This window comes from Malania oleifera, chromosome 5 (genome assembly GCF_029873635.1).
Source record: "Malania oleifera isolate guangnan ecotype guangnan chromosome 5, ASM2987363v1, whole genome shotgun sequence".
In the NCBI taxonomy this organism is placed as follows: Eukaryota; Viridiplantae; Streptophyta; class Magnoliopsida; order Santalales; family Ximeniaceae; genus Malania; species Malania oleifera.
In genome coordinates, this window is record NC_080421.1 from 71,783,813 (window position 1) to 71,808,066 (window position 24,254).

Consider the following 24,254-nt stretch of genomic DNA (forward strand, 5'->3'; position numbering starts at 1 on the left):
AGTATTTAACGTTTGTCAAGTTTGAGTGCAAGACCATATTAGGAAGATCATATTGGTGGCACATGGCAACGTGAGGAAAATGAAGACCCAGAATATTTTTAATTGTTCTAATCTATATTTCATTTCGCTGGGTCTATAATAATAATCATCCAAGGTCTGTAATAATCTGCATATCATGCATGTAGGACTATAAGCTCAAGACCTTAGGGATAAAGGTCGACCAACGCTAGATTTTTTCGGTAGGATAGAAAGACCTTAGGTCCCTAAACAAATGCACAAACAATCCCCATATCACTTACATAATCATGGGAATCAATTGGTTTAAAATTGGACTTAAAGGATCAAAATCATGAGGTTTCAAGCGACCGAACCCTTGGTGTTCAAAACACTCGGGTGCTCGAGCCGCTGGGAAGTCAGCGATTTGACTTGTTTCAGGCAACTGAACCTATCATGAACGTATCGCCCTTAGGTGACCCAACTTGTGTCGGGGTACTTTTCACCAGCCCAGGCGACCGAACATTTGCGTTCAAAATTGTCTCGGGCGACTGAACTTGTAACGACCTGCCTATTTTACCATAAATTTTTTTTTCCTATACCACTAAATAACATAATAAACCTGATAAAACATAATCCACCTGGACCCATGGGTACCAGGGATATACCTAAAATACAACATTGATACCTAAGCAGTGGGAAACATAAAAACATATACATATCCAATCGTCCCACTAACACAATACTAAAGTTTTACTACAACTGTCATATACATACACACATCCCAAAATATCCAAAAAGTGGCCTAGGGTCACCACCCAAAAATCTGTCAGACCCTAGCAAAATGACTTACCCTTCAAATAGGGTAAAACAACTAAACTCTAACGCTACGGAACTCTATCCGTTCTTTTATCTGGGCTCCTGAAATGTTTATATAGCTGGTGTGAGACACCTCTTAGTAAGAGAAATAAACTAATATCAGTGTGTTGCAACATGAGTATTTTCATGTTATACGTATAACGGTACGTAAATCATATTTAATAAAACTATTTGCATCATATCTGCGAAAAACATAATTTATCATAACATGGTATAACATATTGAATTTCTATACATATAAACCATCTCATATAACTGAACATGTAAAATACACTAGATGGATAGCTGGCTGGTGTCATGTCTTACCCCCACATGACTGGGTTGTGTGACTCGAAGGCAGGACCTAGCAATAGTTGGCCGACCACGCTAGATCAACATAAGTCTGTAAATACGATGGGTCTACCCCTCTTGGTCCGAACACTAGAGGGACGCTTGCACTACCATAAAAACACATCGACTGCCATTCTCCTACTGCTCCTTACAACAAGTGGTAACACTAACATGTACATGATTGTGATCATATAGCTATGGTACCATGCTTTGTGAAAGCCTAAACCAAGCCAACCAATTTCTGATAACATATAATATATTTTCAAATAATGATACATGGCTAATTCATAATAATATCTATTATGTCATTATTTTCATAAAACCTTGTGTTAGGGAGTGACAATGTACTGGGGAAAAGGGGTAGAGAGATACTGCTATAATTGTATTCCCCAGGGATTTAGAATGAATATATGATTATATGTGTTATCGTTTGTATGGTGATTATCTTGTAGTTGAATAACACAAGTAGTTCTTTTCATTGTGGTGTTTTATTGCCTTGGATTGTGATGTCTCTGATTGTTATAGTCTTTTTTGGTGTATAAGAATATATTGCTCATGTGAAATCCTATTGTTCCTTATTTTCCTTGAGTATTGAGACTCATCTAGTGCCCGTGCTTGCAGGCTTGAACGTGTGAGATTTGGCTGACTTATCGAGGGAGAGCTCTCAACAAATGCCACGCGGCCCTTACTTGAGTCCCATTTTGGGGGTCCGTGACAGTTGGTATCAGAGCACAGTGTGTGCGAGCACTATAAGTGGTAATATGAGAAACAAGTTAGGAAAAGTGGAGTGCATTGAGGCGCTTAAGACAAAACTTGTAACCCTGGAGATAACGTGCGGTGAACTCCATGGGTTGGTGGCAACATTGATAAAGGAGAAAGGCGTGCCAACAAAGCTTGAGGCCGCTGAAGAGAACCCTAGAGAAAATCTCTATAGGATATCAAAAGTTGTAGAGAGACTTGAAGAACTTGAAAAATTCATTCCACGTGTAAAATCCCTGAAGAAACGGCCAAGAGAGCTTGAGGCCTTCCAGAAGAGTATCGAGCAGTTGGAAGCCTTTGAGAGCAGGCTGGAACATATTGAGGGCTATTGCCATCTTTTCATCCCAACGGGGAGAGCCAATAGAGCTTGAGGCCTCCTTATGGGAGCTAACAGATAATTTTGATTTCCTTGCAGAAGATGTTAAGGAGTCCATTAGTGCTTTAAAGGAGGATTTGAAGGAGATGGGCAATGTCCAAAGTGCGGTGGTCCAGATCTAGAGGGATCTGCAAGAGATTACTGTGAAAGTGAATGTAGTGGCACAGATAGCTCGAAGGCCAGTTGCAGATCCAAGTGAGGGTTTTCGATTGAAGGTACCAGAACCTTAAAGTTTTGGAGGTACACGAGATGCAAAGGAGTTGGAAAATTTTTTCTTTGATATGGAGCACTACTTCATGTGCTCATGAGTGGATCTAGAAGTGGACCGGGTAAATATGGCAATAGTATACCTAGTTGGGGATGCAAAATTGTGGTGGAGAACTAAATGGAATGATATTCAGCACAATAGATGTGTCATCAACACGTGGGACGGGTTGAAACAAGCATTGAAGACCCAATTCTATCTAGAAAATGTGGAGTACATAGCAAAGTGCAAAGTAATGAAATTGCAATAGACCGGTTCAATAAGAAGTTATGTATGGGAATACCAAGCCTTGATGTTGGACATTATAGACATGGCCGAATTGGATCGACTGTTTCATTTTCTTCGAGGTTTGAAGACATGGCCAAGGAATGAACTACGTCGGCAAGGTGCTGGTGATCTCTCTTCTACCCTCGCTGCTGCTGAATGGTTGGATGATTTTTCAGACAATTATAGGAAGCGAAATTGCCCTACGTCCACCAATAATGATTCCCGACCCAGTAAAGTGTATAAGCCCACAAATGGGGGAAGGGATAAGGAGACAAATAGTTCTTGGAAAGATAAAAGAGCGCCCATGAATAGGGAGTGGAGGGGCGGACGAATGAGGGGTGGAGAGCGTCGAGTGTCGATCTCATGTTTTCTTTGCATGGATCCACATCGAGTGGCAGAGTGCCTTGAATGTAAGGTTTTGAATGCTTTAAAGGCCCTTTGAGGGGAAACCAAAACCCCGACAGTAACTCCAGAAGAACAACATAATATGGTGGGAGCATTGAGATTTTTGGGGGAATTAGAGCACCAAGTAGTTAACAACAAGTCTTAAGAGAAGGGATTAATGTATGTTGATCTACTTTTGAATGGAAAGAAAATCAAGGCCATGATTGATACTGGGGCCACCCATAATTTCATTACTGATTCTGAAGCTCAACGGCTAGAATTGCAAGTAGATAAGGATGTGGGCAAGTTAAAACAATGAATTCTCAAGCGTTAACCATGGTGGGGGTGGCACCTAAAGTGGCATGCCAAATGGGGTCAGGGTTTGGAACAGTTGATTTCACCGTGGCACCCCTTGACGACTTTGATGTGGTATTGGTGATGGATTTTCTTAAAGTGACATGCTTAATGCCAATCCCAGCTGCGGATTGTCTTATGATAATGGGAAGCACACCTTGTGCGGTCCCTATAGCCTACAACAATTTTGATGAGAGGAAGTTGCTTTCAGCCCTCCAATTCAAAAAGCGAGTAAAAATGGGAGAATCTTCTTTCGTGGTTCTACCGATAGTCTCAGAAGATGCAGAGATTGAAAAATATCCAGTTGAGATTAAGGAAGTTTTAGAAGAGTTCAAGGAGGTGATCCCGAAACAGCTACCTAGGGTTTTACCACCTCGACGACAGATTAACCACGAAATTGAGCTTTTGCCAGAAGTAAAGCCGCTAGCACGTGCCCCTTATTGAATGGCGCCGCCGGAGTTAGATGAACTTAGAAGAAAACTGAATGATCTAATTGCAGCAGGGTTCATCCGTCCTTCAAAAGCACCTTTTGGGGCCCTAGTGTTATTCTAGAAGAAACAAGATGGTAGTTTGCGCTTGTGTGTAGATTATCGTGCTCTTAATAAGGTGACGGTTCACAACAAGTATCCCATTCCACTGATTGCTAATATTTTTGACCAGTGCGCATTGTAGAGGGAGATGAACCGAAGACCACTTGTGTCACCCGGTATGGAGCATTTGAATTCCTTGTCATGCCTTTTGCGCTAACAAACGCACTCGCTACCTTTTCTTCTCTAATGAATTAGGTTTTTTGAGACTACCTTGACAAGTTTGTAGTTGTTTGCCTTGATGATATAATGGTTTTTAGCGCATCCTTAGAAGAATATAAAGATCATCTTCCAAAGGTTTTTCAAAAACTCAAAGAAAATCAGTTATATGTGAAAGGGGAGAAGTGTGCTTTTGCTCAAAAGCGTATTAAATTCTTGGGGCATGTTATTGAGGAGGGCTGGATACGGATGGATTCAGCTAAAGTAAAAACCATCAAGGAGTGGTGAACACCTACATCTATTAGAGAACTACGATATTTCTTGGGCCTAGCCAACTATTATCGAAAGTTTGTAGAGGGGTACTCCAGAAGAGTTGTATTGTTAACAAATTTGCTGAGGAAGGGGGTACCATGGGGGTGGTCAGAAGAGTGCCAATCAGCATTCATTGAATTAAAGGAAAAGATTGTAGGAGATCCTATGCTAATCCTTCCTGATGTGACAAAGCCGTTTGAAGTGCAAATAGATGCCTCAGACTTTGCATTAGGGGGAGTTCTTTTGTAGGAAGGGCATCTAGTTACTTTTGAAAGTAGAAAATTATCGGGTGCTGAACGGAACTATACAGCACAGGAAAAGGAGCTTCTCACGGTGGTACACTATCTTTGGGTGTGGAGGCACTATCTCTTGGGGTCCAAATTTGTGGTAAAAACCGATAATGTGGTAGTTACTCACTTTTTGTCACAACCTGGACTAACGTCAAAACAAGCCCGTTGGTAGGAGAAGCTAGCTGAATTTAATTTTGATTTTGAATATAAAGTAGGGAAGATGAATGAAGTGGCCGATGCTTTAAGTAGAAAAACCGAATTGACAACATTGAAACTCATCAGTTATCTATCAACTAGTAGGGTGGCATTACCTTTGAAGAATTTTATCAGGGAACATTTAAGTACAAACTAGCAGGTGCAGTCACTGAGCAAACTAATAGAAGAAGGCAAGACACGACAATTCTGGGTAGAAGATGGACTGATAATGACTAAAGGCAGGAGAGTCTATATGCCCAAAGCTGGAAACTTGAGGAAAACCTTACTAAAAGAGTGCCATGATATGTTATGGGCTGGTAATCCAGGATGGCGAAGAACTCAGGCATTGATTACACAGGGGTACTATTGGCCGAATATGCAAGATGATGTGATGAGTTATACCAAAACTTGCTTGATCTGTCAACAAGACAAGGTAGAAAGAAAGAAGACCTCAAGTTTATTGGAGCCATTGCTAGTTCCTGCCAAGCCATGGGAGAGTGTCTCTTTGGACTTCATTTCCTCGTTGCCAAAAGTAGAGGAGTATGACACAATTTTGGTGGTAATTGATCGATTCTCAAAGTATGCAACTTTCGTACCAGTTTCGAAGCCATGTTCAGCAAAGAAGACAGCACAGCTATTCTTCAAGCATGTAGTGAAATATTAAGGTGTTCCAGAAAGCCTAATCAGTGATAGGGATGTTAGATTCACGGGGGGATTTTGGGGTGAATTATTTCGCTTGATGGGTTCAAACCTTAATCTGTCCACCAGCTATCACCCACAGACAGATGGTCAAACTGAACATTTTAATGGGATGTTGGAAGAATCCTTGCGACATTTTGTTAACTCTAATAAGAAGAATTGGGTTACTTTAATGGACACGGCACAATTCTTTTTTAACTCTATGAAATCTTCTGCGACTAATAAAAGCTCTTTTGAGATTGTGACAAGCCAACAACCAACTCTCTTGCACACTCTGGATGGTCCATACAAAGGAAACTACTCGAAAGCATACCAATTCATGAAAAATTGGTTGCAAAACATTGAAGTCACCCAAGCTCAGTAAGAAAAAGCATCGAAGCGCATGAAGAAATGGGCTGACAAAGGGAGACGACCACAACAATTTGAAGGTGGAGATTTGGTTCTTGTAAAAGTGCCGCCGGAGACATTTTGCTTTCTTTCGCGGCAAGGATAAAAGGCTGTTACGCCATTACGAAGGTCTAATCAGAGTGATCAAGAAGGTAGGACACGCATCTTATCAGCTTGAGCAACCCGAGTGGATGAAAAGCCATAGACGTCCAGTCCATCCCGTGTTTCATGTAAGCAATTTAAAGCCATTTCACACAGATGAAGCAGATTTGCACTAACAAAAGTTAAGGAGATCAACAATTTCTAGAAGGCAGTTTGTCAACAAAGAAGTCCAGGAGATCATTGCAGACAGAGTCGTCAATGCAGAAGGTCGTCAACAACAACAATTTCTGGTTTAGTGGCTGGGGCTGGGGGAAGAAGAGAATAGTTGGGAAAAGGCAGAAAAACTTTAGCATGCCATACAGAAGATTGAAGATTTCAGAAATTCGAAGATAATGACATCAACTTCGACATCAGAAGAGTGAGAAGGCCTTCTACAACACATCGATGAGGACGTCGATAAAATGAGTGGGGGACGATGTTAGGGAGTGACAATGTATTGGGGAAAATGGGGAGAGAGATACTGCTATAATTGTATTCTCCAGGGATTTAGAATGAATATATGATTATATGTGTTATCGTTTGTATGGTGATTCTCTTGTAGTTGAATAATACAAGTAATTCTTTTCATTGTGGTGTTTTGTTGCCTTGGATTGTGATGTCTCTGATTGTTATAGTCTTATTCGGTGTATAAGAATATATTGCTCGTGTGAAATCCTATTGTTCCTTGTTTTCCTTGTGTATTGAGACTCACCTGGTGCTCGTGCTTGTAGGCTTGAACATGTGAGATTTGGCTGACTTGTCGAGGGAGAGCTCTCAACGAGTGCCACATGACCCTTACTTGAGTCCCATTTTGGGGGTCTGTGACACCTTGCATATCATATCATATAAAATTTATAGACCTTACGCCGGCATAACATATCATAAAATCCCTCGGCCCTTACACCGATATATCATATAAAACCTTAGCCCTTACGCCAGCATATCATATAAAAACCTCGGCCCTTATGCTGACATATCATATAAAATCCTCGGCCCTTACACCGACATATCATATAAAATCCTTGGTTTGAAAATCCCTGTATCATTTTAATATTTTCCTAAAAGTAGTAATAACATGCTTATTTTGTAAACATAATATTCCATCATCATAATTTCCATGATAAATGTTAATCATGCCACACAAAAGGGGTAATATTCAGATCATAAAACTTGTTCTAAAATTATATATATGATATTATACATGAAACCATATTTCTGATCAATAACATAATTTCTAACATAATTCTACAATATACATATTTACCTGAAATTAAATGCTGTAAAATAAAAAATTCATTTTTATAAGAAACTTAACTTAGTTTATCCCCTTACCCGGCTTCCTAGCAAGCACACAAAATATCCAAAATCACCCCCTGTGCATTCCCCAACTCAAAAACCCCGAAATTGATAATTTTCCTCATATAACGTTAGTACTTCCCTAACATATTCTCCTCAATCCAGAAACACCAAAAACCTAATAAAACCCAAATTAACTAACTTACCAAAATTTTGGGATGGTTCCCAAGTTAGCCTAACCAACGATCTATTCTAGTAGATGTGAAAAAAATCTTCCTAGGAGTAGTGTGGCGGCTTCGGATCGTTGATCCGGTGAAAACCTGAGCCAAAAGTTAGGGAGAAGGTAGAGGGGATGAAAATCTAGAGAGAAAAGGGTTGCATGCAAAAATTTTAAGCTAAAATTGGAATTTGGCATACTTATACATTAGCCTTCGTCGACGAGACACGTCACTTCATCGACGAGGTTAAGAAGGGAGTTCGTTGACGAACTCATAACCTTCATTGATGAATTTTAGACCCTCAAATAGCCCTCTCGGTAATTACTCATTGTCGAGACACTTTTCCCCGTCGACGATCCCCATTCGCGTTCATCGACGAGGACCTGTTGAGACCCCCCTTAAAATTTCCTTTTTCTCCCTCTTTTCTTTATTATTTAAATACCATAATTCTTCACGTCTCTACAGAACTTGTCAGTTCGGTTAATCAAATATTAGACCAGGCACCTGAACCACGGACAGTAGGAAAATCGCCTTGGTTTAGCCAACAAAACCAAGACTTGGGCATCCAAACATTTAAAAATAGATTTTTAAACTGAGTCTATTCGGGCCACCGAACTAAGGTTCAGCCACCCGAAACCTCTCGGGTTGCTTATTTTTTATCGAGGTTAAATTTAATTAAATGGGGTTAATTTTCCTAATTGATTTTAAAACATTCCTAATAATGACCCCTATGTCCCCAATGGTCATAATTTGGCCTTTGTCTATATATAAGGCCTCATTTATGCAAATTAAGTAGAGATTAGTAAGATAATTAGTCAAAAAACCTCAATTTCTAAAAACTTATCTTGCCTATTTTACTTCAAATGCTCTCATACATCCACTTCCTTGATTAATCCTAGCTATGTGAGAGTTTCTTATTATGTTATTGCTTGTTATAAAATGCTTATACTCCCATTGTTTTTCTTGATTTATTGTTATTGTTTTTGGGGAGTCAAGCAAGAGTTTTCCCTCAAATTTTTATTTGATAAATCTAGTGTTGAGAAAAACTCATTAGCTTAAGGATCTTTGCATTGTCATTGCAAAGATTCCCATAGCAATAATCTTTTCTGCGCAAAATATTTTTTACAAGCTATATACTTCAAACTACTCTTGTGCTTATTTCATTGGAGGAAAATATTTTAAGTTAGTTTGGATATTTGATCAGCATCTTTGAAACCCTAATCAAGTATTGAGATTTGTTATGTCTAGTTTCAAAGAAATAGCTTGTTAAAACACTCTTGTGCTTGATTGTTTATAGACATAACTTTGAGTTTTGATTGCACATGTATAGCACCGAACTTATAGTTCATACATCATTAAGGTGCATTGATTATATTGTGCGTAGTGGTATATATTAGTTTGTGTAAGAAGAATTTGTTTGTATGTAAATTTTATATCATTGATTGTATTCCAGGTGTCGGCCTGAAAAGGGAGACTAGCTCTATGGAATAGTCTTGGATTGACTTAGACCCGGTTAGGAAAGCTAGGTGCACCATCCTGGTAAGGTGTGTATTGGTTGAGGTCAACCCCGTTAATTGACCTGGTTGTAACCAGTGCTGCTCCACCCGTTAAGTGAGCATTAGTGGTAATCCTCTGGCTTGCGAGCTGAGGCAGAGACGTAGGCACAATTGGCCAAACCTCGATAACATATCGTGTGTGTACTTTATTTTACCACAATTTATTTACTGCACATGTATATTATTCATCAATTGTTGGTGAGTGCTGCACATGATTTAAATTTCCACATACTATATTTATTCGTGCATTTGGAATTGCATAAAAAGACCCTCAGTTGTGAAATACTGCTAACATCTGGTTTAACTTAGGAATAAATTTTAAAATTTCAATTCACCCCCATCTTGGGAATACACCAAAGCTAACATTAATTAAGTATAGATGTATGACATATTTGGTGAGTTTGCTTCTAAGTGCCTAACTCTTAGTTGGGGAGGAGTTTTTTAGCATCGTTTGTTCTGACATGTCCGTCATAATGTCATAGATGTGTTGGAGCTAACACCACTCAGTTTGGACCTCGTATGCCTGACCTGGACGCTTGAGTGCTGAAATCAACTAAGTATATATCTAAGACATGTATTCTAAGTTTGGTTCTAAGCACCTAACTTTCAGCTGGGGATAAGTTTTTGGGCAGTGTTAGTTTCGGCACATCAACCTTAATGTCGCAGACATGTCAGAACTGACACCGCTTAGTTTGGAGCTTTTATGCTCGACTTGGACACTTGAGTGTAGTGATTAACTAAGCATATATATATATATAAGGCATGTATGGTGAGTTTTCTTCTAAGTGCCTAACTTTCAGTTGGGGAGGTGTTTTTGGGCACCTTCAGTTCCGACATGTCCATCTGAATGTCACTGATGTATTGAAACTGACCCCACTTGGTTTGGGCCTCGTATGTTTGACTTGGACACCTGAGTGCTGAAATCAACTAAGTATAAATCTAAGAGATGCATTCTAAGTTTGCTTCTAAGAACCTAATTTTTAGTTGGGGAGGAGTTTTTTAGCATCGTCAGCTCTGGTAGATCCACCTCAATGTCATGGACATGTGGGAACTAACCCCACCCAATTTAGACCTCAAATGTCCCACTTGGACACCTGAGTGTAGTGATCAACAAAGTATAGATTTAAGGCATGTATTCTAATTAAGTTTTCTTGTAAGCGCCTAAATTTTAGCTCAATAGGAGTTTTTGGGAACCGTCAGCTTCGGCACGTTGACCTCAATGTAACATACGTGTCAAAACAGACCCCAATAACTAATATCCTGTTGAATATTTCACCTAGCCATCCTAATGCACACAAAAATCATCCAAACCAAAACTAAAGCCTTCTAAAGCTAGTGGATGATGATGAGTTATGTCTAACCTATAAGTTCTCATGGTTTGTCTATGTACTCATTGAGGGATGGTTCAAAGGGGCACACCTTTAGATAACCTCTTAGCAACTTATTCTTACAACACTTTTATGTGTGTAAACACTTGACAAGGTCTTAGAAATGTTGGCCTAACAAAGCTTAAACTCATTTTGATGATAACAAATCAAGGTCACTAAATGTGATTTTAAGTTAAGTTTTAGGGTTCAAGTGATTTATGAAGTCAAGTGATTGTACTTGAAGAAGTTTTTTGAAGTTGGACTTAAAAGATACAAGTTATGAGGAACATGAAGTATATTGAAGAATTGATCGAAGCTTAGATGATTATTGAAAGCTATTTAACATGAAGACTTAGGAACTTAGTTGTTTTTATCTTGTCAAGTCTTGTGTAAGTACTTCTATTCTCAATATTGAAGTTCAAGCTCTTAGGATTCATTATGGACTTAGAGACCTATTTTAGAACATGGAAAATATTTTCATCAAGTCTAAAAAAAGTTTTCCAAGTTACCAATATTAAGTTTTGGAATTAAAATTTGAAAAACACTAAGTGGTTTAGTGGTCCGGCAACTGATGATTATCCATCAGGCGACTGATTTGCTAGTGTAGTGTTAATAAATAAACAGAACAAGGTTAGGCAACTAAACCATTGGACTTAGAGACCTATTTTAGAACATGGAAAATATTTTCATCAAGTCTAAAAAAAGTTTTCCAAGTTACCAATATTAAGTTTTGGAATTAAAATTTGAAAAACACTAAGTGGTTTAGTGGTCCGGCAACTGATGATTATCCATCAGGCGAATGATTTGCTAGTGTAGTGTTAATAAATAAATAGAATAGGGTTAGGCAACTAAACCATTGGGGTCAGGCGGCCGAACTAATACTACCTGTTTTGATGCGCTAATTTAAATTAGCTAAGACGACTGATCTCATAGTTTAGGTGATTGAAGCGTATGTTTTAAACTTTCCAAAAGCGCTAATTTCTTTATAAATTCAACTAATTGAGTTTCCAAACTTGGAGCAAACTTGGGGAAAACGGTAACTATCTTTTTTACTCTATATAAAGATTATCTTTTCGCAATTTAGGGCAACCAATACTCATATACAATTCAAGAAATTTGTGTTATACTGTTGAAATTCTTTCTGAAAAGCTGCTATGAGTTCTTGCTGAAATATCTAGTAAAATTTTGATCTGATTCTCTGAAATCTACATCCTATAATTAGAATTCTTGCGATATCTTCGTGAGCTTCGATTTTATATTGATTAACTGAAGTATAGTGTGCTTTAAATTTGTACAAATTCTGCCCTGGTGAGAGCAATTTTATTGTACAAATTGTATATTGCTATTCTGCAAACATTGACGGTTCATGGTTGTTCAATCATTGCCAAGAGAAAGGGTGTTCTGGTTAAAGAGGGGTCTCCACCTTCAAACAGAGAGAGGGTTGCTTCACTTGTTCAACAAAGTGGTAAAGTAAATCCTCACAGCGAGTTGCTTGAGGTAAGGACATAGGTTGCTAGCCGAACCTTGTAAAAAACCTTGTGTTCTCCTCTTCTTCCCTATCTTTTAAATTCAGCACTCTATAAACTGCATGTATGTTCTAATTGGGTTAGGAAATTTGTTAAAACACTAAGTATTGACTGTGATTATCTTAAGTTAACAAATTGGTTTCTTTGAAGGGTTGTATGATTTATATTATTGACTGAAAATTTGGACAAGCTCTGGAACTTAAATCTGCTTGTGGTTAACTAAGGTAAAAGCTATTGTTATTATTTATATTGTTTAAAGTAAAATTAGCTTAAGTATCTTATTCTGATTAATGAATCTTTGAGGTTATTTAATTGTTGCTAAAATTCAAATTCTGATATTAAACTGACTGAATACTGAATTAACTGAAATTTAAATTTGATTTGTAATTTCAGCATTCATATATATATATATATATATATATATATATATATATATATATATCTATCTAGGATTGTTGATTGGTATAATATGGTGGCTGATTAGATTATTGTGATTGATATTAGAGTGTGGTTGTGGTGGTTTAAATTAAAAGGGTTAAAATAAACTAAAATTCCGCTAAGTAATTTTTAAATACCCAATTCACCTCCTTTTGGGATTACATTTTTAGTTTCAATTGGTATCAGAGCCTTGGGTTGTAGTAAATCCAAACAAGTAGGTACACAAAGATTTTTAGGCAAACATCGGTGTATCCCCTTTCGGTGAAGATCAATCTTCATTTAGACCTCCTATTTTCTGTGGTGTTAACTACACCTTCTAGAAACAACGCATGAGAATATTTTTGCAAACTATGGATTGGAAAATCTGGAAAGTAGTTGCCCAAGGCGATTTTGTACCTTCCAAGACTGTAGATAACAAAGTAGTTCCCAAGGATGAAATTGAACTAAATGAAACGGGCATGAAATAGCTGTAAATTAACTCTAGTGCAATGAATGCATTATATTGTGTACTAGATGCTAATGAGTTCAATAGGATTATGGGATGTAAATCTGCTAAGGAAATTTGGGACAAGTTAGAAGTCACCTATGAGGGAACTATAGATGTTAGGGATAGTAGGATTGACATGCTCACCAGCGAGTATGGGGATTTTAGGATGAACCCTGAGGAGTCCATTACTAGCATGCATACTAGATTCAATCATATAATTAACTCTCTTAATGCTCTAGGAAAGAACTACACTACATACGAGATGATTAGGAAAATCCTTAGAAGACTTCCTCCTACTTGGGAACCTAAGGCCACTACAATAACTGAAGGCAGAAATTCAAAGAACACTTCCTTAGACGAACTTATAGGATCGCTTATCATGTATGAAATGACAATAAATGAAAGAACTATTGAAGTTAGCCAACAAAAGAAATCAATTGCTCTTAAAGCTTCAAAGGAAAGCTTAAGTGAGGAAGAGGATAATGAGTTGGATGATGATGATTTAGCCTTATTCACTAGACAATTACGGAAATTCTTCAAAAAGAACAAAAGATTTGCTAGAAAATTCAGAGGAACTAAAACAGACAAGGTGAATAAAGCAAGAAAGAAACAAAGGCTAAACCCCCTACTTGCTATAACTATAAGAAGGTAGGACATATAAAGCCTAATTTTCCGTAGCTTAAGAAACATGCTAAGAAGAAGAAAAAGAAAGCAATGTAAGCAACGACTTAGGATGAATCCAGCTCAAGTAACTTAGATAGCAGTTCAAGTGATTAAGAAATAGTCAACCTGTGCTTCATGGCAAGAGATGACGAGGTAAACTCTTATTCAAACTTATCTATAGAATCCAATGATGAATCTTGTTATGACTCATATGAGAGCATGTCTTCGTATAATGAAATCCAAGCTAAATTAATCTCACTACATAAGAGGTTCATAAAAGTTTCCAAGAGAAACATTGCACTAAAATGACAAAATGAAATGCTAATGAACCAACTAGAGTCATTTAAATCAGCTGAAAAAGAAAAGGATTTAGTTATTGATGAACTTGAAAGTAAAATAAACTAAATGGCTAAAGAACTAGTAAAACTACAAGCTAACTATAAAGGAATAAAAGATTCAGAATTACTTTGTCTTGAAAGTAAAATGGAGGATCAAATTAAAATTATTTACAATTTTACTGGAGGAAAGGAGAACCTTGATAAACTAGTTGATCCCAAAGAATATCTTTGGATAAGGAAGGCATAGGAGTCAACGGACTTGAAAACAAGAAGAAAAAGAACGTCTACATAGGGTACTTTGTAAAAGCTTCAAAAAATAATGCAAGCACATCTTCAACCAATGCATGTGAACACACTACTTGCTTCTTATGTAAGGATAAGGGACACATAAAATTTGAATGTCCATTCAAAAGAAAGAATGTTAAAGCCAAAAAGGTATGGAGAACCAAAAATGAAACTGAAAAGAACTCAAAAAGACCAAATAAGATTTGGATACCAAAAGTAACATCTTAAATTCCTCTTTGTAGGTATGTTTTAGGTCCACCCCATCAAAAGAAAAATGGTACTTGGACAATGGTTGCTCAAGGCATATGACCAGAGATAAGTCCAAGTTCACATTGTTGAAACTAAAGGACAGTGGACATGTCACTTTCAGAGATAGTGCTAAAGGTAGAATTATCAGCATCGGCAAAATCGGTAAGGAACCCTCCTTGGTAATTGATAATGTTTTATTGGTAGAAGAGTTAAAGCATAGTCTACTTAACATTAGTCAACTAAGTGACAAGGGTTTTGATATAACATTTAAAAAGGATAAATGCATAGTTGAACATACTGAAAAGAATGAAACCTTGTTCATTGAAAATTGGGTCGAACATTTATATTGCATAAACTTTGAAAACCCAGTTTCTCAAGAAGTTAAATGCTTCATAGCTTTAAATGAAGTTAGTTGGCTATGACATAGAAGATTAGGACACGCTAGCATGGACCTATTGTCCAAGTTTTCTAAAAAAGACTTAGTCAAGGGTTAACCTAGCACAAAGTTTATAAAAGACAAGGTTTGTGATGCTTGGAAGCAAACCAAGACAAGTGTTAAGAAGAAGAAACACATCTCCACTGGTAGGCCACTAGAAATAATTCACTTTGACCTGTTCGGACCTACTAAAACATAAAGGCTAGGAGGAAAGGAATATGCTTTTGTCATTGTTGATGACTACTCCAAATTTACCCGAGTATTATTCCTATATTCCAAGGATGAAGTGTGTAAAATGGTAACCAACCTTTTTAAGAAGCTTCAAAATGAAAAAAGGTATGGAATTCTACATATTAGAAGTGATAGATGTGGAGAATTTAAAAATAAAGATGTTGAAAATTTTTATGATGAACATGGAATCTCTCACAACTTTTGAGCACCATGCACACCTTAACAAAATAGAGTTGTTGAAAGAAAAAATAGGTCACTTCAGGAAATGGCTAGGACTATGTTAAATAAGCATAACTTGCCTAAATATTTTTGGGCTGAAGCGGTGAACACCACCTGTTATGTGATGAACATAGTTTGCATTAGAACTAGCCTAGATAAGACTCCATACAAACTTTGGAAGGGTAAAAGACCAAATATATCTTACTTCCATGTATTTGGATGTAAGTGCTTTGTTTTAAATGATAAAGGAGACCTAGGTAAATTTGATGTTAAATTAGGTGAAAGAATTTTCTTAGGATGTGCGGTGAATAGTAAAGCCTTTACAGTCTACAATGAAAGAACCCTTTTAGTTGTAGAGTCCATTCATGTAGCATTTGATGATGCTAGTCTATTTTCCTCTAAACCTACTCACATTAATGAAATAGAAATTAGAAAGAGTTTAGAAGACCTAGAAAATCAAGAAATAAAGGTTGAGAGTAATGAAACCAACATACCATCAAATGATGACTCTCTAGATTAATCTGAATTTTATAAGGAATGGAAGTTCATAAAGAATCACCCTAAGGACCAAATAATAGGTGAACCGTCACGAGGGGTGTCCACTAGATCGTCGTTGAAGAATCTATGCAATCATTGTGCATTCCTATCTCAAAAGGAACATAAGAACATAAATGAAACAATCAATGATGATACATGGATAATAGCCATGCAAAGAGGAACAAAATCAATTTAAAAGAAATAAAGTTTGGAAGTTAGTTCCTAGACCTGCTGATCATTCGGTAATTGGCACCAAATGGATTTTTAGGAATAAAAAGGATGAGAATGACATTGTAGTCCATAACAAGGCTAGACTGGTAGCACAAGGTTACAATCAAGAAGAAGGTACAAATTATGATAAGACCTTTGCTCTGTAGCTAGAATGGAAGCACTTAGAATGCTACTAGCCTATGCATCTCACAAGGACTTAAAACTTTACCAAATGGATGTGAAAAGTACATTTTTGAATGGATATACAAATGAAGAAGTATATGTAGCACAAGCTTTTGGTTTTGAGGACTTTCATTTTCCTAATAATGTATTTATACTAACAAAAGCCCTATACAGATTAAAACAAGCTCCTAGAGCTTCGTACGAATTATTGAGTGGCTTCTTATTAGAAAATTGCTTCCCTAGAGGAAAAATGGATAGTACCCTGTTTATAAAGTCTAAGAACAATGACATGCTCATCGTACAAATCTATGTTGATAAAATTATCTTTGGTGCTACAAATGAGGAATTATGCAAGGACTTCTCTACTTGCATGCAAGATGAGTTTGAAATGAGCATGATGGGTGAGTTGACATATTTCTTTGGTCTTCAAATCAAACAAGCCAAAAATGGAACATTTTTCAATCAATCAAAGTACATAAAGGACCTACTCAAGAAGTTTGATATAGATGGTGGCAAGCCATTGGGAACTCCAATGAGCACCTCTATTAGTCTTGACAAAATGAGTAAGGAAAACCGATAGATGTTAAATACCACCCAGGCATGATAGGTAGTTTGCTTTATTTGACGGCTAGTAGACCTGACATTATGTTTAGTGTGTGCATGTGTACTAGATTTCAAGCTGCACCTAAAGAATCTCACCAAATTTTTGTTATTTGATAGGTACTATAGGCTTAGGTTTATGGTATCCTAAAGATACAACTTTTGAGATGATCAGCTATTTAGATGCAGATTACGTCATATGTAGAATAGACTAGAAAAGTACAAGTAGTACTTGCCACTTCTTAGGATGATCTTTAGTATTTTTTTTTCCAAGAAATAGAATTCCATGGCATTATCCACTGTTGAGGCTGAGTATTGTTGTGCACAAACATTGTATATGAAACAACAACTCAAGGATTTCAATTTGGAATATTCGGTTGTGCCTATTAAATGTGATAATACAAGCACCATTAATATTTCCAAAAATCCTATATCTCACTTTAGAACCATGCACATTGACATTAGACATCATTTTCTTAGAGATCATGTGCAAAAGGAAGATATTATTCTTGAATTCTTAAACACAGATGAACAATGGGCAAATATTTTCATAAAACCTCTTTCAGAGGATTGGTTTATCTCAATACGACGAGAATTAGGTTTATTACACTGTAGAGAGGTGATTTGAGAAGGAATAGTTCATAAGAATGAGTGGTTGAGTCAAAAGAGTAAGTAAGTCTAGATTTCTGATGGACAAGTGATTGACCTTCTGCCATCAATCAACTAAGATAATACTAACTTACGAATATCTTAAGTTTAGGCACATTAGGAGACTGACTCTTCGTGATCAGCCGACTGACTCGTTACTAACCTGTGAGATTTTAACACACATACAAGTTAGGCAATTAACCTGTGGGGATATAAATATTTTGTGTTCGAAAGAGCCCTAATTTTTTCGAACCTTAGGCTACCGACCTTCATTCTCTCCTCTCCCAAAGTCTATTCTTTTGCTTCCAAGTGCTCTCCTAAGAAGATTTGATCGATTAATCTTCACAAAACCCTCAAATCCCTTTTCCTACTCTCATTTTATACGATTCTACCAAACACTTTCTCAAAAATCATGCCAAAGACCCAACAATGGGTGAACTGAAGGTCCATTTTAGGGAAGGATGACACCTACGATATTAAAAAGTGGTTGATCACTCCCTAAGTGGTAAGAATATATCGGTAACACCTTAGATCTACTGAACCCATTCTTGGTAAGATTTTGGATGTTTCTTTTATATGAGAGGATTTTCTCAATATTTTGCGAATGTTTAATGCTTTAGGTTGGGAACAATTTATTACGTATCAGGCTAGGGGTGTATATCCTAACTTAGTTAGGCTATTCTATGCAAATATGGTAAAGGGTGATAATTTGTATTCCGTAACGGTTATGGATAAGGCATTTGCTTCAACTCCTGAAACACTAGCCATTAGATTTAGAATCCAAGAAGGAGAGTTTGAATGTCCACAACTTGGGTAATCTTGGATTGTGGCTCAAGACTTCAATCCTAAGGAATTCTTACCAATGATAATAACCAAAGCAGTTGTCTATTTTTGTCACCCTCCATTGTACCAATGACTAAATCTTGAAGCTAGGATTATGCATGGGCTCATTACCTACAATATTTTACCTAGGGTAGGGTCACATGACCATTTATCATACTTGGATTGTTTCGTAATGTTGTGTTTGTATAAGGGAAAATACCTTGATTTGCCTAGTCTGATTCTATAGTGTATGATATCCAGAAAAGAGGCACGAAAGGTAATTCTTCTTTATGGAGGAATTTTAATCTTAGTTTTTGACCATCTAAGAGTCACCACCCCATCCACATTATTTATCCAACAAACACATATTGACTACTTTTCATCTGCTACCATTAAGAAAATAGGATATAAAAAGTATCAAGACCAGGGATGGATTCCTAAGCATGGTAGAGCACATCGAGCAAATGCAGGATTCCAAGCTGATCAGCATCAAGCTCTGGAACCACAACAGGAAGTACCACTAGCACCTAATGCACCTTCATGGTTTGTAAATTATCGTTAGCATATGGATCCTTAGTTGAATGCATTTTGTGGAGAAATGAATACGAATTTTAGTGCACTTCAGTCCAGCCTCACTTCCTTTGATCAGAGGTTTGGGTGTCTTGAAAGCTATATAGGCAGTTCTTCATCTTTGGGAGGAAAGGCTCCCATGAAGACAAGCTCGAAAGGTGATGATGATGAGGAGGAGGGTACTGGGTCTGATGGTGGTGATGACAATGCTGAAGACTAGCTCATCTTGTTAATTTCTTTTATTTCAAACTAATAGGTTGTAATATTTTCATACTTGATATTTCTTTTGGTTGCTTAGATTTCTTATCATTTTCTTTTGCTATTTTGGATATTTTGTAATGCATGCTGATTTCAGATCTTCTTTCTTGCTACTTCTTCTTATTGTTTTATTTTGGATATGTAGTAATAGATGTTGACTATGGTTTATCTTGACTACTCTTTGCATGTTAATTGTTGGATATCCTATTTGACATCTTGCTGGATCTCTCTTAAGAATTGCATGCTGAATTTTGGACTGTGTATTTGTGAACCGAATGCTGATTTTTGGTCTTATGATGATTTGCATGTTACTTTTCTAAGTTAATCTTTTTTGTTGTTGTCAAAATTGGGAGAAGTGTGGCAAAATGATAGAGGGTCATGTTAGATAAATCTGGAGTGATAGTAAAGCAAAATGTTAAGAGATAGAAAAGTAAAGATGCATGAGTGTTGATATACGTTTTTCATGTTATATTCATGTCGAATGAATATCTATGGTAAATTCTATACATGTTAATGAGTAGTTTACTAAATGTGTTATGCATGTTGAATGTGCTTATCTTATGAATGTATTGAATATTGTATATTGTCTAAGGAGATATTACATTCAGGGGGAGTCATGCATATTATTTTGTTATATGGCTTTGAAATTATTAATATTCATGTAATAACCTATTAAGGGCAATCTTATTGTAAGGGAGAGTCTTATTAAGGCTTTATGATTTTATTCCTTATTTTTTATTGTCAAAAAGGGGGAGATTGTTATCCTAACAAGGCTTAATCTCATTTTGTTATAACAAATCAAGGTTACTAAATGTGTTTTTAAGTTAGTTTCAGGACTCAAGTGATTTATGAAGTCAAGTGATTGTACTTGAAGAAGTTTGTTGAAGCTTAGACTTAAAGATACAAGTCATAAGGAACATGAAGTATATTAAAGAATTGATTAAAGCTCAGATGATTATTCAAAGCTTTACAACATGAAAACTTAGGAACTTAACAGTTTTTATCTAGATAAGTCACATGTAAGTACTTTTATTCTCAATATTGAAGTTGAAGCTCTTAGGATTCATTCTAGACTTTGAGACCTGTTTTAGAACATGGAAAATATTTTCACAAGGTCTAAAATCAGTTTTCCAAGTTACCAATATTGAGTTTTGGAGTTAATATTTGAAAAACACTAAGTGGCTTAGTGGTCAGGGGACTGATGATTATCTATCAAGTGACTGGTATGCTAATGTAGTGTTAATAAAGAAATAGAATAGGGTTAGCCAACTAAACCATTGGGGTCAGGAAACTAAACTGCTACCATTTGTTCTGACATGGTAATTTAAATTAGCTCAGGCGACTGATCTCCTAGTTCAGACGACTGAAGCGTATGTTTTAAGCTTTCCTAAAGTGGTGATTGTTTTCTAAATTCAACTGATTGAGTTTCCAAACTTGGAGCAAACTTATGGAAAACGATAACTATATTTTCTACTCTATACAAAGATTATCTTTTCGTAATTTAGGGCAACCAATACTCACATACAATTCCAAAAATTCGTGTTATACTCTTAAAATTCTTTCTGAAAAGCTGCTGTGAGTTCTTGTTGAAATATCTGGCGAAATTCTGATTTGATTCTCTGAAAACTACAATCAGAACACTTGTGATATCTTTGTGAGCTTCAATTTATATTGATTATCTGAAGTGATGTGTGCTTTAAATTTGTACAAATTCTGCTCTATTGAGAGTTATTTTCTTGTATGAATTGTATATTGCTATTGTGCAAACTTTGACAGTTTAGGGTTGTTGAATCGTTGTCTAGTGAGTGGGTGTTCTTGTTAAAGAGAGGTCTCCACCTTTGAATGGAGAGAGGGTTGCTTCACCTATTCAATGAAGTGGTAAAGTAAATCCTCCCAATGAGTTGTTTAAGGTAAGGACATAGGCTGCTGGTCGAACCTTGTAAAAAACCTTGTGTTATTCTCTTCTTCCTTATCTTTTAAATTCAGCACTTTATAAACTGCGTGTATGTTCTGATTGTGTTGGGAAATTCGCTAAAACACTATGTATTGATTATGCTTATCTCAAGTTAACAAATTGGTTTCTTTGAAGGGTTGTATGATTTGTATTATTCATTGAAAATTCAGACAAGCTCTTGAACTTAAATTTGATTGTGGTTAACTACGGTAAAAGCTATTGTTATTGTTTATATTGTTTAAAGTAAAATAAGCTCAAGTATCTTATTTATATTACTGAATATTTGAGGTTATTTAATTGTTGATGAAATTCAAATTCTAATATTGAACTAACTAAATCTTGCTAAAAGAGAAAAGGATCTAAAAATCAAGAGATAAGAAAGCAAGAATGAAAAGATGATGAAAGAATTAGAAGATTCGAGATCTCAAGCTTTAATTGAAAAAGAAAAAGACGTCATTGATGAACTTGAAATCAAAATAAATCAGTTGACTAAAGAACTAGTAAGGCTGCAAGCTAACTACAAAGGAATTAAAAATTTAGAAATACTTTGCCTTGGAAAGAAAATTGAGTATCAAAATAAAATAATTTACAACTTCACTAGAGGAAAAGAAAATCTTGATAAAATGATTGGTGCACAAAGAACTTCCTTGAATAAAGAAGGCATAAGATATAATGGAGTTGAGAATACAAGGAAAAAGAACCTCTACATGGGATACTTTATAAAAGCCTCCAAAGATTATGCTAGCACCTCTTCAAATACTTGCACTCACACCACATGCTTCCTATGTAAGAAGAAGGGACATATAAAGTTTGAATGTCCATTAAAGAGTGTGAAAATTAAACAAGTTTGGAAAGTAAAAGAAACATCTCTTGTTAAACCATTCGACTTAAGAAAGTGTGGGTACCAAAATGAAAGACTAGTTCATAAACCAATGACTCCATAAATTTTAGGTACATGTATTCTCTTATTAGGAGTTAAGAAAGCTAAAATTATGCTAAAATGAAATGGATTGTAATGACTCAAACAGCCTATAAGATTTAAGCTAGCCAATACTAAAAGAAATAAAGTGATAATTATAAATGTGCTCTGATAATAAACATGCTTAAGTCATAAAATATAAATAGATATGTCTACCTTAAAGATATAATGCATAATCTGAAAGTCTATATTAACTATGCATATCATGGTAAATATTTCAGCTATAGCTAAAGGGATGAAAAAGTAAAACCTTAGTTGAACTGTTATAATTACTTAAGGATAATTTTTTTTTAAGAGCACATCATATGATTTTTGTACATACTTGAGATTTAGAAGATCAATCACTAACAAAGCTCACAAGTGAAAAATATGAAATAGAGCTGATAAAAGTATTGTAGGTGTAATGAACTTGTTTTATGCTCATAGCATATGGCTGACTCAGGAAGAAAATTCTCCTTGTTCAAATCTATGGAAAATCATTTCATGGATATTGAACAAGTTAAAATATGGGATAAGGATGAGTTTCCGAGCTTATTAATGCCTATCATATTGAAACAAATGAAAATAATATTGTTGGCCAGAATCAATGGATGAATTGTCCAAGGCTTAGTTGTCTTGTGCTGCTCCTTGCATTAGAATGCATATGTTTATTGATAACATTCTTTATTTTATTAATGTCAAAAAGGGGAAGAGAGAGTTGAATTAAAAAATTGGTATCTATGAAAATAAATTGATATCATAAGCAGCGCATGATATGATATTAGTATTGGTATCTATGAAATATATTGGTATCCATGGGCATGTTAATTGATATTTGAGCATGACAACATATTTGTATCCAAAAGCATGTTATGATATTTATATTATTCTTGATATTGGTATCCATGAGCACGTACATGAAATTGATTGATATTTGAGAATGGCATGATAAATTTAAAAACATGATTGGCAACCTTGACATTTTCATGACTACATAGATTATAATTCACAAATGAAAGTATGAATTCATTGAATATGAAATATACTTCATTCAGGTGGAGTTAAACTTGTTAAATAGTGATATCATGATTTATGTTCATTGCTGAAAATCATTGAAAATTATGATATTCAATCTTTTATATTTTTTTCATGCTACTTTGGGAAGTTATTGTCTATCTTTTTATGTATGATGAATGCAAAGTTGTTGTTAAATACTAAGGCTCGATGCCTTAGTATTTATATGTTTTTCTTGATATCTTACTGTTTTTGATTGATGTCAAAAGGGGGAGAAAGTTTGAGAAAAATTAAGCAGAAAATTGCAATATGACATTGAGATGATTGAAAGTGAACACACACACACACACACACACATTATATATATATATATATATATATATATATATATATATGCTAAAATATGGTGAATATATGAAATATGATGAATATAAGCTCTTGCAATATGAACTTATATGCTTAGTGTAAAGGGGAGCCTTTTCAAGGTTCAATCATATTTTGCTCCTTATTTGTCATCATCAAAAAAGGAGAGATTGTTGGCCTAACATAGCTTACCAATCTTGTTTTGATGACAACAAATAAAAGATTATTTAACTTGTTTTTGTTTTGAGTAATAATCTCCAGGTAACAGGTATTTAAAACTCATTGCAAGATTTCAAAGTGAGAGGAATATGAAAGCTCAAAGAAGAAGAATTGATGAAAGCTTAGAGATTTGAAGCTAAAGACAAAAATGACTCAACAATGAACAAGCTTGAAGACTCCAAAGCTTAGAATGTCCTTATGTCTTAAGAGAGTCTTTGTAAGTGCTTCATT